The sequence below is a fragment of the Phyllobates terribilis genome, unplaced genomic scaffold (genome assembly GCF_046119375.1).
Source record: "Phyllobates terribilis strain yellow unplaced genomic scaffold, ASM4611937v1 Scaffold_4__5_contigs__length_816908805, whole genome shotgun sequence".
NCBI lineage: Eukaryota > Metazoa > Chordata > Amphibia > Anura > Dendrobatidae > Phyllobates > Phyllobates terribilis.
The window spans coordinates 310,439,448-310,452,126 of record NW_027362764.1 but is presented as its reverse complement, the minus strand read 5'-3'; positions in this window follow the sequence as shown (position 1 = coordinate 310,452,126).

The following is a 12,679-nucleotide window of genomic DNA, read 5'->3' as shown; positions in this document are numbered from 1 at the left end:
AGATCGGTGATTGGTCGCGGCCGCTATTTAAATGTGGTGCCCAAATCGGTGATTGGTCGCGGGCAGCGGCCGCGACCAATCAGCAGAGCGGTGTTTAACTTTAGCGCCAAGATCACTTATTGGTCGCGTGCGGAGAGCGCGACCAATCAGCGAATCGTATTGGTGAGGAGCGAGGAGCGGAATCGTATTAGTGAGGACCGGGGAGCGCCGCTGCCTGTGCGGATACTTCCACTGCGAGAACACGGGACATGAGCGACTGCTCGCAGCAGAAGTATCCCGACCCGCAGCGCCGCTCCCCGGTCCTCCCTTCACACCCTAGCCGCTGATGTCCCCACAGTATCCGCATGGTGTTACAAAGGTCCGGACATTTGTGTTAAAAATCGCTGATTGGTCGCAGGCACTGCCCGCGACTAATCACCGATTTGGGCGCCACATTTAAATAGCGTCCGCGACCAATCAGTACAGCGGTGTTTAAATGTGGAGCCAAGATCGGTGATTGGTCGCGGCCGATATTTAAATTTGGCGCCCAAATCGGTGATTGGTCGCGGCCAGCGCCAGCGACCAATCAGCGATTTTTAACACAAATGTCCGGACCTTTGTAACACCATGCGGATACTGTAGGGACATCAGCGGCTAGGGTGTGAAGGGAGGACCGGGGAGCAACGCTGCAGGTCCGGATACTTCTTCTGCGAGCGCTCGCTCATGTCCCTGGTTCTCGCAGCAGAAGTATCCGCACAGGCAGCGCCGCTCCCCGGTCCTCCCTTCACACCCTAGCCGCTGATGTCCCCACAGTATCCGCATGGTGTTAAAAATCGCTGATTGGTCGCCGACGCTGCCCGCGACCAATCACCAATTTGGGCACCAAATTTAAATATCGGACGCGACCAATCACCGATCTTGGCTCCAGATTTAAACACCGCTGTACTGATTGGTCGCGGCCGATATTTAAATTTGGCGCCCAAATCGGTGTTTAACTTTGGCGCCAAAATCAGTGATTGGTCGCGGGCCAAGACAGCGACCAATCACCGATTTATGCGGCACTTTTAAATAGCGGCCACGACCAATTTGATGTCAGCGCCGCTCCCCGGTCCTCCCTTCACACCCTAGCCGCATGGATGTCAGCGGCGCTGCCTGTGCGGCTACTTCCGCTGCGAGAACCCGGTACATGAGCGGGCGCTCGCAGCAGAAGTATCCCGACCCACAGCGCCGCTCTCCGGTCTTCCCTTCACACCCTAGCCGCTGATGTCCCCACAGTATCCGCATGGTGTTACAAAGGTCCGGACATTTGTGTTAAAAATCGGTGATTGGTCGCTGGCGCTGCCCGCGACCAATCACCGATTTGGGCGCCAAATTTAAATATCGGCGGCGACCAATCACCGATCTTAGCTCCACATATAAACACCGCTGTTCTGATTGGTCGCGGCCGATATTTAAATTTGGTGCCCCAATTGGTGATTGGTCGCGGGCAGCGCCAGCGACCAATCAGCGATTTTTAACACAAATGTCCGGACCTTTGTAACACCATGCGGATACTGTGGGGAGATCAGCGGCTAGGCTGTGAAGGGAGGACCGGGGAGCGGCGCTGCGGGTCCGGATATTTCTGCTGCGAGCGCCCGCTCATGTCCCGGGTTCTCGGAGCGGAAGTACCCGCACAGGCAGCGCCGCTGACATCCAATTGGTCACGGCCGCTATTTAAATCTGCCGCACAAATCGGTGATTGGTCGCTGTCTTGGCCCGCGACCAATCACTGATTTTGGCGCCAAAGTTAAACACTATTGTGCTGATTGGTCGCGGACGCTGACCGCGACCAATCACCGATTTGGGCGCCAAATTTAAATATCGGCCGCGATATTTAAATTTGGCGCCCAAATCGGTGATTGGTCGCGGGCAGCGTCGGCGACCAATCAGCACAGCGGTGCTTAAGTTTTGCGCTAAGATCAGTGATTGGTTGGGTTCGAAGACCGCAACCAATCATCGAATCGTCTTGGTGAGTACCGGGGAGCGGCGCTGCCTCTGCGGCTACTTCCGCTGCGAGAACCCGGGACATGAGCGGGCGCTCGCAGGAGAAGTATCCCGACCCGCAGCGCCGCTCCCCGGTCCTCCCTTCACACCCTAGCCGCTGATGTCCCCAGCGGTCCTTCCGCTGCTACCGGCCGGGAGATGAGCGCCTCGCGCCGCTCATCTCCCGGCTGCATCTCCGTCCCGCAGATGGGTCCGGCGGTCGGGTTCCTTCCGCTGCTACCTGCCGGGAGATGAGCGCCTCGTGCCGGTCATCTCCCGGCTGCATCGCCGCTGAGCTCCTTCCCGCAAATGAGCCGCTAGCGGCCGCCATCTTTTTTCAGAAATTCCGCGGCGCTGATTGGCCGCTGGCGGACCAATGAGCGACGCGGGATTTCCTGGACAGACAGACAGACAGACAGACACACAGACGGGATAAGACGATTATATATATAGATTTTTCACACGTATCTGTTGCAGAAAATACACAGTGTTATATAGTATCAGCAAAGTGAAGAGATTTCTGATGTCTCATACACACGTTGCTTATTTTTTCCTTGCAGAATTGAAGCAGATTCATGTCTGCAGCATGACAATTTTTGCAGCGTATTTCACCCATACTAATGTGTCTGGAAAACAACAAATAAACATGAGAAAAACATGTAAAGAAGGTGGCAAATACACAAGTGTTTTATGCAGCGTTTTTCCTGCCAACACCTCAAGATTAACAGTGGACTGTTCCTACAGTGAATGAAGATCCGTTATTACTAGAATAATATAGGTTTATATCCAAAGCAGATACAGTGGGGAAAAAAAGTATTGTCAGCCATCAATTGTGCAAGTTCTCCCACTTAAAAAAAAATTTCTTTCCAAATCAGACAATGTGATTTTCAGGATTTGTTTTCTCATTTTGTCTCTCATAGTTGAGGTCTACTTATGATGTCAATTACAGGCCGCTCTCATCTTTTTAAGAGGGAGAACTTGCACAATTGGTGGCTGACTAAATACTTTTTTTCCCCACTGTACATAAATAACCGCCAAGGTATTAGCTAATAGGGAGGCAAAGATAGTGGGTAAATTAATACATAAAGAACAAATTAGATTTGTCTCAGGAATCTAAACTCGAATATACATCTGTTTTATTTTCGATTATTGTCTTCCATCCAGATAATGAAGGTGCTGGGGGATCTTGTCATTAGATGCTGCAATAGCATTTGATTGCATGGAATGGGCTGATTTGGGGGAAATATTGGATAGACTTGGTCCAGAATGTATTAGGTGGATTAGACTCTAATATACAAATCCCCAAGAGAAGGTGGTGGATATTAGACATTAAATATATCACATAAGATGGAAGCCTATATAGAAGCAAATGTGTTAAATCAACTTAGCAAAATAGTAAAAATGTGGAGGGACAAGGACGTATCAATCTGATTAAAATGTATTTGTTCTTTATGTTTATTTAAAAAAAAATTCCCCTCTTTGCTACCTAGTGACTGATTGTAGCTAGAAATGTATATTAAAGCGACCTTCCACCCTGAGACTGAAAAGTGACTATACTTTGTTATTGTACAGTCACCCTTCCTGACGCCCTTCTTTTACCCGCGCTACCTCCATTGCTTAGATCTGTGTTCTGTTCCTCCAACCTCCAAGATGGCAGCTACATTGGTAAGTGTAAACCGCGTCTTCCCTGTCTTTTGTGAGATGGGAAAGGAAATGCAGAAGAGGTATGGATTAGATTTATCATTGCACTCTCTGTGCCTCTATGGCCATCAACTTGGAAGCAGGAGGAAAAGAGCGCCGATCTCAGCAGAGGAGGCAGTGGGGAGCAAATGGAGGGCACCAGGGAGAGTGCCTATACATGTGAAACGTACAGTGGCTACCGAAAGTATTCAGACCCCTTTACATTTTTCACTTTTTGTTTCATTGCAGCCATTTGATAAATTCTAAAATGTTCATTTTTTTATCTCATTAAAGTACACTCTGCACCCTATCTTGACTGAAAAAAAACAGAAATGTAGAAATATTTGCAAATTTATTAAAAAAGAAAAGACTGAAATATCACATGGTCATTCAGACCCTTTGCTCAGTATTGAGTAGAAGCACCCTTTTGAGCTAGTACAGCCATGAGTCTTCTTGGGAATGATGCAACAAGTTTTAATTAAACACAGCTGGACTCTAGAGATACTACAGAGATATCCTGGATGAAAACCTATTCAAGAGTGCTCTGGACCTCAGACTTGGCCCAAAGATTCACCTTCCAACAAGACAATGACCCTAAGAACACAGCTAAAGTAACAAAGGAGTGGCTTCAAAGCAACTCTGTGACCATTCTTGACTGGCCCAGCCAGAGCCCTGACCTAAACCCAATTGATCATCTCTGGAGTGACCTGAAAATGGCTGTCCACCAACGTTCACCATCCAACCTGACGGAACTGGATAGGATCTGCAAGGAAAAATGACAGAGGATCCTCAAATCCAGGTGTGAAAAACTTGTTGCATCATTCCCAAGAAGACTCATGGCTGTACTAGCTCAAAAGGGTGCTTCTACTCAATACTGAGCAAAGGATCTGAATACTTATGACCAAGTTTTTCTTTTTTAATAAATTTACAAAAAGTTCTACATTTCTGTTTTTTTCAGTCAAGATGGGGTGCAGAGTGTACTTTAATTAGAAAACAAATGAACTTTTTAGAATTTACCAAATGGGTGCAATGAAACAAAGAGTGAAACATTTAAAGGGGTCTGAATACTTTCCGTACCCACTGTATACCCACTTCTCAGTCTCAGGGGCAGAGGCCCTTTAAGTCTGTGGCAGGATAATATTAGAGTAGAGCTGTAATTGCTTCCTAAGGCAGTACCTTAATATAGGACAATCACTGTGCTACCAGTATTATTCTGCACATAAATGATACTGTCTCCATTTTGTTAGAAAATAATTAACCCTTTGTGCTAAAGTGAATAGTAAATTCTAGGCTGTTTTCAATTAACAACATAGAGCAATATGTTTACATAGATGCAAACTCCAATGCTAATCAAAACTGAATTCTCCGCTACAGTTACAAAATAACCAGCACATTATACATGGACAATAAATTGTTTTCTAATGTATTGTCTTATTTCTGTTTGCCCTTTTAGGAGACAGCGGTGTGCGGCCATCTCTCCCCGGCAGCACAATCTCTGATAACATCAAGAGATTAGATTTTCATCAGGTGCTTGGCCGGGGAAGCTTTGGAAAGGTAAGATCCTACAACATTACGAGCACATATTGTATAGTGTTTGCCATACAATATAGGATGATGAGTGAAGTACAGAATAACACTGTTAATAACCATCTTAGATCTCCAGGTTCAGGTGTTTTTGACGGAGACAAATGCAGGGTGCTTTCCAAATAAGTTGCTACTTATATCAATGTAATAGTGTTTTTTGGTAGTCAGTGGGTTAAAGTGTTTTTTTCTGGTGCCTCTAACTTCTGCACTAGTAAGATGGAGGCGCTGCTGATGTTGTACCCACAGGTGCCTGCGCCTTGGAAACTTGCATGGCCAGCTGATAGCAACATGTATTTTTCAATACAAGTGCACGATCCTATTGGCTGTGCAAGTGTGGGACAGGCACCTGTTCAGACAACATCATGCAGAAGTGAGACCTGCTGTAGAAACTCTACGTGTAAATATCTGACTAGAGCACCTCCATCCACATGCTAGCTGTGTCCTCTACATGGAATATGGAAGAAGGAGCCCTGGTCAGATGAGACCAAAGTTAACCTTTTTTGGGTTAAATGTAAAATACTACTTATTGAGGAAAACTAACACTGCAGATCAACCTGAACACACCATCCCCACAGTCAAACATTGTGGCGGCACCATGCTGCGCAGATGCTTTTCTTTAGCAGGTACAGTAAATATGGCCAGAGTTGATCGGAAGATGGATGGAGCTAAATACAGTGCAATCCTGGAGGAAAACCTGTTAGAGACTGCAAGAACTTGAGACTAAGGCGAATGTTCAGGACAACGACCCTAAACATACTGCCAGAACTACAATGGAATGGATTAGATCAAAGCATATTCATGTGTGTTAATGGCCCAGTCAAAGTCCAGGCCTAAATACCCTTGAGAGATTATGGCGAGACTTGAAAATTGCTGCTCACAGACGCCTCCATCCAATCTCACTGAGCTAGAGCGAGATTACAAAGAAGAATGGGAGAAAAATTCAGCCTCTAGATGTGCAAAGCTGGTAGAGACAGACCCTAAAAAACTTTTAACAGTAATTGAAGTGAAAAGTGGTCCTATAAAGTACTGGGTGACTGAATACAAATGCACATCACAATTTTCAGATTTATATTTTTAAAATATTTAGAAACCATGTATCATTTCCTTTACACTTCACAAATACTTGTAACTGTGTTGGTACATCACATAAAATCCCAATAATATACATTTAAGTTTGTGGTTGTAACTTGAAAAAAATGTTGAAAAATTCATAAAGCATTGTACATATTGTACATCTACATGTATATAGATATGTGTATATATATGTGTGTACTGAGAATTACATTTATTAAACTTAGTGTCCAGGATTAAAACATAATCATAATTAAAAAATTCTAACAGCAGGAATTACATTAAATATACATGACCAATGCTTATATCCCCGCTTATCCAGTGATCTTTGCTTACTTTGCGGCAGTGGTGACATCTCATACATTCTGCTGATTAATAACCAATGACTGGTCTCTATGGTTTTGTCCAATAAATAGAGACATCCTCAATGCCAGGCTCATACTGTTCTCTGACGTTACACTAAAAATGGAATTTAGAACAAGCCTTTTAATACTGTTACTGCCAACTCTCAGAATTTCAGGGACATTCCTGGAAAAATGGAAGAGTTCCTTAAAGAAGATGTCCACTACTTTCACATTGATGCCCTATCTGTAGCATAGGGTATCAATGTATGATCGGCCAGGGACCCGCACCCAGCACCCCGGCCGATCAGCTGTCATCGGTGCCGGCGGCTGCCGGCTGGAAGTCCTTACCTGCGGTGCTTGGCCGTCCATCTGTAGTGGCCGCCGCGGGGTACTGCACATCCGCCTCCCATTGAATTGAATAGGAGGCGGATGTGCAGTAACAAGCGCCGGCCACTGCAACTTGACGGCTAAGCACCGCAGGTAAGCACCTCCTGCCGGCGGCCGCCGATGGCTCCAATAACAGCTGGCCGATCGCCGGCTGATCATACCGATCGCCGGCTGATCACCGATAACAGCTGGCTGATCGCCGGCCGATCATACATTGATGCCCTATCGCACAGATAGAGCATCAATGTGAAAGTAGTGGACAACTCCTTTAATGAAAAGCCAGCACATTTCCCAATGTATACTCTTCAAAATATATTCACCTCTCCTCTTTCCTGCAGTGGTCTTAACTCCCGGGCATCACTGCAACATAAGACCTGACACCAGTGGGGCTGTGGAGTGAAAAGAATTTTAGGATCAGGGTGAAGTGTCTGCAAATGTAGTCTCAGGTCTGTGCTGCAGATTAAGGTGTATTTACACTGCGCAGTTATAAGGAACCAGTGGAAACAGGCTGACGATCGCCCGACAAACAAGCAAAATGCTCTTTCATAGAGTAAAATGATCTTTTGATTTGCTTAAATGATCATCGATCTCGGTAGCACATCGTTTGTGTGAACAGGACTCGTGCTGCTCCCAACATTGACAGGTCAGGGGTCTGTGGTAATGGGGAAATTAGACTTCAAACTAGAGTCTGGAGGATATTGAGACTCGGTGCCTAGGGCAGTATAATTTATAAGTACATCCCTGAATGTTTGACTGTCAGAAGACGCCAATATGAGTGTGCAATGCACTTTATATTTCCATGTTTTCCACAGATTTCTATGGTAACTGTATACATCCTTATACAAAGAGCTCCCCCTAGTGGTGTTTGCTAACAGACATTATTTTTAATGGCTACATAGGAATCTATACACTATTTCTACTGCTAATAAAGAAATGCACAAATACAAAAAATTTATATTAGTTTAGCAGGACTAATGATGATAACACAGCTAATAAGACTAGAAACATTGTCATCAGTTCAATAATTTTTGTTGGTAGTCAATTGAAACTTTGTATAATTAGCACAACTTAAGCAGAATCAGGACTGCTTCCATTCAGTTTAATAGTCGTCAATAAACAGTCATTTATCTCCTTGCCTCAGAGGGTAGCGCTCATCAGACCCTCAAGTTTACAGCTTTGTCAGCTTAGATGGACACAGAATGGAATTAACTATTGTACTAACAATTTAGAAGGAACCTGTCATGTGACAAATCCTATTAACCTACAGCTATGGCGTTAATCTGCAGTTTAGTAGTGCTTTATAGCCATGCGGCCGCTGCAGTGAAAGCCTGGCTGCCAGGGGAAATAAACTTTATTCCACTCGGCAGCTTCCAGCCTTCAGTCATAGAGGCGCGGCTTCAGTCATTGGTCAGTATACAGTTAACAGCGGCTATAAGCCCCGGAACTGACTGACAGCCGTCTCAGCAGGTGCATCAGTGCAGTCAGCTGTCAGTACAATTAGTAAAAGTAGATATTTATACAGGACATTTTGTGCATTGGACAACCCCTTTTATTGGTGCTTAGGAAGCAACCTACTCCACCAAACCTCATCTTGGCTGAGCTACAAAACTGCCCACAAGCAGCTACAAAGCTCACAGCTGATTTCACCACTGGGCTACAATAATAACTGTATAATTAGGCAGCAAAGAGAAGCAAATGGCTCTGTGGGGGTGCTGCTGGTGGTACCCTGGTAAAAAATGCATTCCGCATAGGAAATTCAACGCTTTTACACCTGCACCATGGTCTTTGATGCCATCATCTATATACAGTTCTGCACCCCCACACAGTCTTTTTATATTTGCCACGCGTGATAGCGTGGCAAATCAGGGTGGAGACAATTTTTTCGCGCGAACAAGCCGGAATCCCGAACACAAACCCGAATTTGAAATGCCAAGCAAATTCGCTGAACACTAATTACGAGTGCGTGTGCAGGAGCATGTGAGGGACATTGCTGCTGCCCGGACAGCGAACGACACCACAGAACTAAAAACTATCCCCCGACACTTCAAGATGCACCATGACTGTAGCCCCAAATCCTTCCAGGTGCGAGGAATTGACCTTGTTCCCCCTCGCATACGGGGAGGAGATATAGGCAAACGTCTGGCCCAGCGTGAGACCAGATGGATCGCCACCCTGGGGACGATGACTACATCAAGTTTAAACAAAGTACTTAGTTTTTCGTCCTTTCTATGATTGATACACTAGCCACCATCACCATCTGGCTTAGTAGTTTGCGTGTTATTTAACTTTGTTTTTAATATTTTGGTCTTATTTTGTTTTAATTACTCATCACTTTTTTCTTGTGAATCTACCTGCAGCTTGTTCCATTATCTCATGTTCATAGTCTGTGACTGGTCTCCGTATGCAAATTTTCTGGTGAATTGAGGAATCATATATATACAATTGACATCTATATTGAATTGAGGATTCATAGACATATAATTTAACATCTATATGGAAGATACACGGATGATTTCTGGGATGGACATCGGACGGCATTTTATACTTACTATGTATTTTGCCATTGTGTAAATGGGCACATTTAATTATTTATTGTATTATCAATGTATAGTCGCAAGAGGATGATGTTCCACTAATTAATGTTGTTATCATTCCCCTTTTTGTTTTTTGTCATCCTCCATCGATTTTCATTTATTTCTTATTTTTCATGATAGTGAGTAATGTTTTATCTTCTAATATTTCATTGAGTGATGACCAGTCTTTTTCTAAATATTATATTTACTTATACTCACCATGGGATCGGTGTGCGCGTGCCCTCTTCCCTGCTCCGTGAGCGCCCTGCTCCACGGCGTCTCCATGTTGGTCTCGGCATGTGTGGGTGTCATCAGGTCTCTCAGCCTGCCGTGATTGGCTTGACGGCCGGGGGTGGGCGTGCCGCGGGTGCGGTGATCGGCGCATGCTTCACTCAGTCGCTCTCATTTGTGAATCAGTAACCATGTGAGGTATTAACATTCCTCCCTACCTTCCCCTTGAGAAAGCGTGCAGTCGGCACGCGAAACGTGCGTAGTGTCGCAGCACTTACAGCCTCCACAACCCGGGTCAGACTCTCCTTGCCACTATGGGTAAGGATTACTCCTATCGAACCTTGTAGTGTTAAATTAGGGTGCAATTACTACTCTGGGAATACAGGGCAAAATGGATTAAATATCTATTCTTGCACCCCTCTTCCTGCCCCATGATTATATCATTTTGAGTGATTACCATTTAATTATATTGATTAGGATCTTTGGTCTGTACCTGAACTTTTCATGTTACCATGTAGTCTATCTCCTGTCCACTTTTTTCTGATTTTAAACTGCATACAATAAAGTAGATATTTTTAAACTACTCCTGTTGTTTCTCCTGTCAATATACATTTCTTAAGGAGTACTTGAATACTAATTTTGAATAACTAATTATGCCCATGGAATTTTTTCTAATTAACTTATGTAAAGGGGTTGTTTGGCCTCAGGGTACAATGTGCGTGTTGTCAAGATTCTCCGGTGCCAGCGCCAGGAACGGGCGAGAGCATAACTGAAGGTGTGCAATGTGCATACATGTGGTCACGTGCCAACGAGACGTGTGCAGTCTTGCTCTATGCAACTGAATGGAGCGAGGCCGGATAAATGACCACCCGCTCCTGACACTGGAGATTCCTCACTAGTCTGTAGTCACATAAAGTGTCTGCAGACTTTTTACCCCAAGGCCGGACAACCCCTTTAATGAAGATCACCAATAAATGAACATTCTTTTCTAGGTGGTGCTGGCGGAAGATAGATATACCCGCCAGCAATTTGCTGTAAAAGTCATCACAAAGAGGGACCTGCTAGCTGAAGGAGAGGAGCGCGCGATGGTGGAGCGGCGTGTGTTACAACTTGCATCTGGCAGCCCCTTCCTTCTTCATGGCACATTCGCCTTTCAGACCAAGGTAAAATTGTGACCAGTTCATTAATATTGGATAAACCATAAAGTGCACTCATCTCTATACACGGAATATATCCACATTTATATATGGTGTTTAACATTTCAGCATTGACAACATTTTAATGTCCTGCTCCTTGTATGTGTAGCTGTCACCTACTTTGGGAACACTGGACAAACCCTGGGGGCCAGGCAATCTGCCTAGAAATATGATGCTGACGGTTAACTTTTTGGGTTTCTCTATTGAAATTTATGGAAAATCTTGGAGTGGTCCAACTGGCTCCCAAAATCTGAAGTCATTTGTCCACCCCTATGGATGTCATTCTTATTGAGTACCTCACAATAGTGAGAAATGCAGAAGTCAACATTACAGTGAGAAGGAATGCCGTACATTTAGCCCATCACATTCTACATTTGTAGCTATATCCACTATATGTGTATACTTAGAATACCCAATAAACACATAGTAAAAAGAAGAAAGTATCATTATTGCTATTATTATGTAACTATATCTTCATGAGTTAGTGGAATAGAGCTCGACCACAGAAGAAATCACAGAAGAAATAACTGATTATTGAGTGTTAGTAAATGTATGGACGCTACAATGACTTTATCATACGACTGATCTCTACGTCTTGTCTGACAGGAGCTTGTGCTTCTTGGGATGGAGCATGTCACCTGTGGCGAATTCAACCATCTCCTGATGAGGAAGGGGTGTCTTGACATCCCCAGTGCACGGTACAGTAGTCACAGTCTAAGCAATACAGCTATGTATTTTCCATATGAGACTGACTAGATTGATTAGATTGTTAGCTCTAAGGTTCAGGTAAACTCATATCTTCCATTCACAGGGATGTTATTAGTGAAACACTTAGGAAAATATGGCTGCTTTCTTTTCCACTAAAAATAGCACCACACCTGTCCACAGGTTGTGAATGGTATCGCAGCTCATCCTCATTCACTTTAGTGATATGACGTTATTTTTTTAAAGAAAGCCGCCATGTTTTTCTGATCCTGGATAACCCTTTAACAACATATACATTTACACTTAACAACATATACATTTACACTGTAATGGTGGAAATTGTGTTTCCTTATAGGCAAAAAGGAACTTAAAGAGGTTCTCCACTACTTTACCATTTATCCTTAGGATAGGACATCAATGTCTGATCGGTGGGCGTGCAACACCCGGTACCTCTGTCAATCATCTGTTTACGGTGTCGGCGGTGGCCAGAACTGACCAGTTACAGAACTGCGCAGCACAGCTCCGTCTACCGTTTAGTGGCCGTGGTCGGGTACTGCACGTCCGCTCCCTATTCAAATCAGTATGGGGTTGATGTGCAGTACCCGACCGCGGACACTGTACAGAAACAGCTATGTATTTGAAGGAGAAGATAAAAAAAAGTGATCGGTAGACATGTTACACTTTTAAGATTTTTCTTTTTTTTTCCTTATTATTGGGATTGTCCGTTAATACCTGTGTTCCTAATATTCAGATGAGCAGGTCCAGGTGCACTATAATCAGTGCGATATGTGCGACTCTCCTATTGAACCATAAAAATATAAAATCCTGACAAGTCCTGCCTGTCTAGTCTATTGAGCAGTGTATATTTCTGAGTTTCTCTTCCACTAAATACTATTCTCTCCTCTTC